Raw genomic sequence first — 6,781 nt, forward strand, 5'->3', positions numbered from 1 at the left:
ACAGGAAGTTTAGTTTTATCCATTCTGGAGTTGAGTGGAATACAGAACTCCTGGAGTAAATATGTGATTGACAGCTCTTAAACTTTTCCACTGAATAGGACCAGGCACTACTTATTAACTCTATGATCTTGGGCAAATCATTTAACTTCTCTAGGACTCAGATTCTTATCAGTAAAGTAAAAGGGTTAGAATGGATGACTTCTATGCTACCTACCAGCTGTAATTCTGATCCTATTAGCTTGTATGGATATTATGTATATGTGTATATTATGTATGTATTTATAAGAAAACAAATATAGGTAAACTTCCATATTTGGCCACAGGAGCAGCTTAATCCATGGATTTTTAGCTAGTTTAGGTTTAGTAAGAGCTGAGAAAACTTGATATTCAAGTCAGATTTTTGTAACATGTGAGAATAATATTATTACTACTTCCTCTTTAATCTTCAGATTTTAGGCTTTCAAGCCATTCCTGATCACTTAATTTACAGTTCTAGGTTAAATGCTGAATGCTGATAGCTTTGTAGGGTGCTGTTTTGGAGAAAGAAACTCTTGCTGTGGTTGATGATGGTATCTTGTGAGATTTCCTTGTGAGGTTGTAATGTAATGCCAAAAGAAGGCAACTTCCCAGGTTCAAAATACCAGCATAGGTGCTCTCTATTTTATTCAGTGACCAACCAAGAACAGAGAAGATTAAAACATGACATCATTCAAAATACAGCATTTACTAAGTGTGATTAAATAATCTCCAAGGACTACCCCACCCCAGGACCTTCCAATCATTCAATCAATTACAAAGTCTCTGTTCTAAATACTTCTCCACCCCTAGGCTATACCTTAATTAAGTCCACCACAAAGCCCCTCTTCTCAAATGGAGATTATTTTCCAAACATAGGTAAAGTACCTTCATTTGTCAATCACGGAGCACAATATGGTCAAAAGTTTCCCACCCCTAGGATCACAATTGAATCTACCCCAGAGTTACATCAAGTTTAAACACAGCACTTAATACCCAAATGGAGGTCTTTTCTTCATCTTGACACGAGGCAAGTTCTCAGCAATCTTAGTTCCTGGGGAGACAAGGCTTAGCAAGGCCATAAGATACATTGCCAGTCCCTTCATGAATTTATCCTCTGTCTGTAGAACAGTCCTAGAACCCCTGAACACATTAGCAAAGCCCTCTCCCAGGATTTCTGTAAACATACAACAAGAAAATCCTTCTTCAGGGCTTCTGAACCAACAGAAAGGCTCCCAGACCCCTGCAACAACAGCACTGTCCCTCACCAGTGGACAGTATTCATTCTGTCTGCAGGACAGTCTCCAGACCCCTGCAACAACAGTACTGTCCCTCACCAGTGGACAGTATTCACTCTCTGTCTGCAGGACAGTCTCAGGCCTTCTTAGCGAACAGCCAGGTTCCAGGACTTCTTCAACAAAAGGACAGTCTTTCACCAGTGGACAAATCTGGCAAAATAACATCAAAACAGACAGACAAAGTACCAGCAAAACAGCCATGTCTCCTCAGTCCTTGGCAGCTCAGGGGGCAGGTCTCAAAAGTCCAGGGCAATTCAAAGCGGCCACCAGCAATTCTCTTAGTCTCTCTCTCTCCACGAGGTGCAGCTTCCAAAAAAAAGATCTTCCTCCTCTCTCTAGTGTCTCTCCAAATCTACCTCACCAGCTCCTCCCAGTTCAGGACTTTCTTTTCACATCAACAAGCCCATCCCACAGGTGGGATTAACAAACTCTGGGTTTTAACACAATCAATTTGAAAACCAAGCCAATACAGGGGAATCTTTAATTGCCATTACTATCACAGAGGTAATGCTCACTCCACCAAGGTAAGGGAATTGTTTTATATAAAAGAAGAATCCATTTTCAGGCTTCTTTCCTATACCAAAGAAGACTTCCCTCTCAGATTTTTTACTGTCTTAGCTCAATTGTTGGATTTAAGACTAGAAATCATATCAGGTTTTATCTTCCAGTATATTTTAAAGTCCTATATTTAGGATAGCAGGGTATTTCAATTTCTTTACCTCATAGAATTCAGCAACTTCTTACAACTTAAAACTATGCAGACAAATGGAATAAATATTTAATCAAATTTAACCAAATTTCAAGTATGATTTTTTTTAAACATACAGAGAAAAAGTTTAGAAACTTAATGATTAGAGGTTGAAATGTAAATTATTCTGGAAGGATTCTTTTGTTCAAAGTTAACTCTTTTAGTAAAGAGACTGACTTTTTGCTAGTATGGAAATTACTTTTACAAAAGTTTGTCTGTGTGGAGGAAATGTTATTAAGTTAATTAATTGCCTTTTTAGAGTTTATATTTTCAAACCAAAGAAAATCCAGACTACTGGGGGTGGGGGTGGGTTGGTCACTAATTAATAAGTTATATGCTTCCCCTATGAAAGTGAAGGCTATTTTCCCACCTACAGTGTAAACAAACAATAGAATGAGACAACTTAATTATTTTAGAAAGCACGATAATTTCATGCATCTCTTAAATATTTTACCAAACCTAGGGCAGGTCCTTTAAAGAAAGAGTTGGATGAAAAGAGACCTTCATTTACCAGGACTCTTGGAAGTTCTGCTTTGGTACAATGAGAATTTTCCTACAGCAGGATATAGTCAGACCATGATTTTTCTTTGGAAATTTTTTGCTGGGGCTACAGAAAAATTATGATTTGGCTAGGTGATCAAGTGAGATTTTTCTCTTCTTTTTTTTTCTTTAACGTGTGCAGTTTTATTTGAAATGGTCTTAAGTCAGTGTACAGGTAAAGCTCCTCCCCTCCCCCAAGTACTGGCACCAATCTCAAAACTCACAGGGAGACTAGAAAAGTCCTCATTCACATCTATATTGGGGGCAGGGAGGGAATTTAGAGAACCATTCCATATGGCTGACAATTAAAAAAAAGGAACAAATATTAAGGCTGAAGATACAAAAAATTTTTTTTTAAGGATTACATAATTTACACTTAAAGCCATACTAGTACTCCCCCCCCGCCCCCCCCCCCCCAGGGATCTGTTACATCGCTCCTTGACAGCCTTCACAGAGGTCTGTAACTGTCACAATGCATTAGATGGTATTTGGAATGACTATTAAAAACAAACAAAAATAAATAAATGTACAATCAGAGTCCTGAATATGCCCTGGAGAACCTTGGGGATGTTTGCCTCCAATATACCTAGACTGTTCATCACCTTCACCTTTCCAGTTTTTAAATCCTGAGTCAAGCGCCAAAAAAACCCAAAACAAAACACAAAAACAAATAAAGCCATGCCAATTTCATCTCTTTTTTTGGGCAATTATCATGTCATCATATCACACCCTTTGACAAAAAAAATTAAAAAAAAAACACAAACAGTCTATTGAGAAGAATTTTCGGTGGACAAAGGAGGGCCCAGATTCATCATACTCCTGCCTGCTGATCCACATCTGCTGGAAGGTGGAGAGAGATGCCAGGATGTAGGCTCCAATCCAGACAGAGTATTTGCACTCAGGTTGGGCAATGATCTTGATTTTCATTGTGCTGGGAGCTAAGGCTGTAATCTCCTTCTGCATCCTGTCAGCAATGCCTGGGTACATGGTGGTGCCACCTGACAACACAGTGTTGGCATACAAATCCTTACAGATGTCAACATCATACTTCATGATTGAGTTGAAGGTAGTTTTGTGGATTCCACAGGATTCCATACCTAAGAAAGATGGTTGGAAGAGAACTTCTGGGCACCAGAACCTCTCTTTGCCAATGGTGATAACCTGACCAACAGGGAGCTCATAGCTCTTTTCCAGAGAGGAGTTGGATGCAGCGGTGGCCATCTCCTGCTCAAAGTCTAGGGCAACATAACACAGCTTCTCCTTGATGTCATGCATGATTTCCCTTTCAGCTGTGGTGATGAAACTCTCTTCGTCAGGATCTTCACGAGTTAGTCCGTCAGATAACGGCCAGCCAGATCCAGATGGAAGATGGCATGGGGAAGGCATAACCTTCATAGATGGGCACAGTGTGGGTCACCCCATCACCAGAGTCCATCACAATACCAGTGGTATGACCATAGACATACAGGGACAGCACAGCCTGGATGGCAATGTACATGGCTGGGGTATTGAAGATCTCAAACATAATCTGAGTCATCTTTTCTCTGTTGGCTTTGGGTTTCAGAGGGGCTTTTGTGAGCAGCACAGGGTGCTTTTCAGGGGCCACACGGAGCTCATTGTAGAAAGTATGATGCCAGATCTTCTCCATGTCATCCCAGTTGGTGACAATACCATGTTCAATGGGGTACTTCAGGGTCAGAATACCTATCTTGCTCTGGGCCTCATTCCCCACATAGCTGTCTTTCTGGCCTATACCCACCATCACACCCTGATGTCTGGGGCGCCCAACAATGGAAAGAAAGACAGCCCGAGGGGCATCGTCTCCTGCAAAGCCAGCTTTGCCCATTCCACAGCCATTGTCAACAACGAGAGCAGCAATATCATCATCCATCGAGAACTTTGAAGTGGCAAATTTAAACCCTTAAGAGAGGAGGTGGTGTGGCACCTAGAGGCAGGGGGGAGGCAAGTGCACGCTGGTTGGAAGATCTCACAGCTCAATTTTTTTCTTCTTTTGAAAGAAGATTTTCCCAGAAGACATTCAGAGGAAGTAATGGCCCACATTGATCAAACAGATGCACAAAAGCAGTCTCACTCTAGTCTCTTCCAGATCACCAAATGGGTTATGATGACCAGGGATAATTGAGAAAGGCTGAAGAATTCCTGGCCAAAGAAAAATCAATTCAAAACAAAATGAGGAGACTGATAATTGGCAGATCATCATAAAGAGTAACTCATAGATCCTCTCTTCTCCCACACACCCCTATCTGCAATGACCAAACTCAAACTCAGCAGCTTCAGATGTAATAAGATTCAAGGATGGAGTACTGGCTACAAACCTGCCAAACCTAACCCTAACATAAGAGATTCAACATAGAAAAATAGCCTTTTGCCTTCCTTCAACCCACGACCCCATCCACTGAGAACGCAAGAATTATGATGCCTATTATACATAGGAAGTCATGAAAACATTTCCAAATTGGTAATGTTCTGGGAGGAAAAAGAGAAAGAAAGAGGGAAAGTATCATTTAATCTTTACTCTGAGGCCATCAGTTCTATATCTGGAGAAGGATAGCATTTTTCTTCTTAAGTTCTTTGGAACTGTAGTAGATCATTTTGTTGCTCAGTTACTAAGTCTTTCATAGCTGATTATCTTACAATATCACTGTTACTATGTAAGTTGTTCTCATGGCTCTGCTTAATTCACTCTGTATAATTCATACGGTCCTTGTAGGTTTTCCCGAAACTATCCCCTTCATTATTTCTTACATTTCTTAGTATTTCATCACAACTAGAATAATATATTACTTCAATTATTTTCTTTCTTTTTATGGGGTCATATGTCATATTTTCTACAGATAAAATTATTTTGACTTCCTTATTGCTAGTGTTTTTATGTATTACATTTTATTGATATTACTGAAAACTTGAGTCATTCTGCCATAGTGCCATAGTCTATGTACTTCATAGGCATTGCGCCACTGATTGTGGCCATTTGTAGTAAGTTTCATAAAGGTGACTTTTATGGGTACATGATTTAGAAAGACAATATAACAAACAAATTAGGGGAACATGGGAAATTTTACCCATCAGATCTATGGATAAGGGACAAATTTGTGACCAGACAAGAGATAAAGGGGATAATGTAATGTAAAATAGAATTTTGATTACATTAAATTAAAAAGGTTTTAGACAAACAAAACCAGTGAAGCCTAGATTAGAAGGAAAGCAGGAAATGGAGAAGGGGGTGGTGGAATTACAGCAAGTTACTCTGATAAAGGCCTCACATTCCTTCCAACATGTGTCAATTTCTTTTTCTCTCATATTAGCTGATCTGATAGTTGTGGGGTGATACCTCAGAGTTTTTAAATTTGCATTTCTCTAAATCAATAGTCATTTAGAGCATTTTAAAAATATGACTATAGATAACTTTGATTTTTTTTTAATCCGAAAACTACTTGGTCACATCATTTATTAATTTATCAATTGGGGAATGACTTGTATTCTTTAAATTGGATTCAGTTCTCTATATATTTGAAAAATGAGGCCTTTATCAGAGACACTTGCTGTATTTTTTTTCGCTCACAGGTTACTGTGTATTTCCCTCCATCTTATTTTTTCTGCTAGGTTATCCTTCTCTCCTTCCCTCCCTCCTCTCTCTCTCTCTCTCTCTCTCTCTCTCTCTCTCTCTCTCTCTCTCTCTCTCTCTCTGCCTCTCTCTCTCTCAATCTCTCTCTCCTTTTGCAATATCCAGCCTCAAAAATGTTTTGTTTCTGACTATGCACCCCTCCAATCTACCCTACCTTCTATTTGAACATCCTTCTCTTATGCCTTCCCCTCCTACTTTCCTGTAGCATTAAAATAGATTTCTGTACCTAACTGAAAGTGTTAGTTCCTCTTTGACTCAATTCTGATGAGAGTAAGCTTCAAGCACTTCCCCCTCACCGTCTCCTCCATTTTCTCTTCAATTGAAAAAGTTCTATGTCTATTTATGTGAGATCATTTACCCCACTCTACCTCTACTTTCTCCCTTTTCCCAGTGTTCCTTTTTCTCACCCATTATTTTTTAAGACATCATCCCATCACAATCAACTCACACCTGTGCCCTCTGTCTATGTAGAATGCTTCTAATTGTCTCTATAATGATCAAGTTCTTAGGAGCTGCAAGTATCCTCTTCCCATG

The 6,781-nt window shown here is 39.5% G+C and overlaps 1 pseudogene; it reads right to left on the minus strand.

Annotated features, from left to right (window-relative positions):
- Positions 1 to 2,714: 2,714 nt before the first annotated feature.
- Positions 2,715 to 4,528, minus strand: LOC138160960 (actin, cytoplasmic 1 pseudogene; annotated as a pseudogene).
- Positions 4,529 to 6,781: the final 2,253 nt, after the last annotated feature.

This window comes from Petaurus breviceps, unplaced genomic scaffold, assembly GCF_028583685.1.
Source record: "Petaurus breviceps papuanus isolate PSGF00001 unplaced genomic scaffold, PetGlider_PUasm1.0 183, whole genome shotgun sequence".
In the NCBI taxonomy this organism is placed as follows: domain Eukaryota; kingdom Metazoa; phylum Chordata; class Mammalia; order Diprotodontia; family Petauridae; genus Petaurus; species Petaurus breviceps.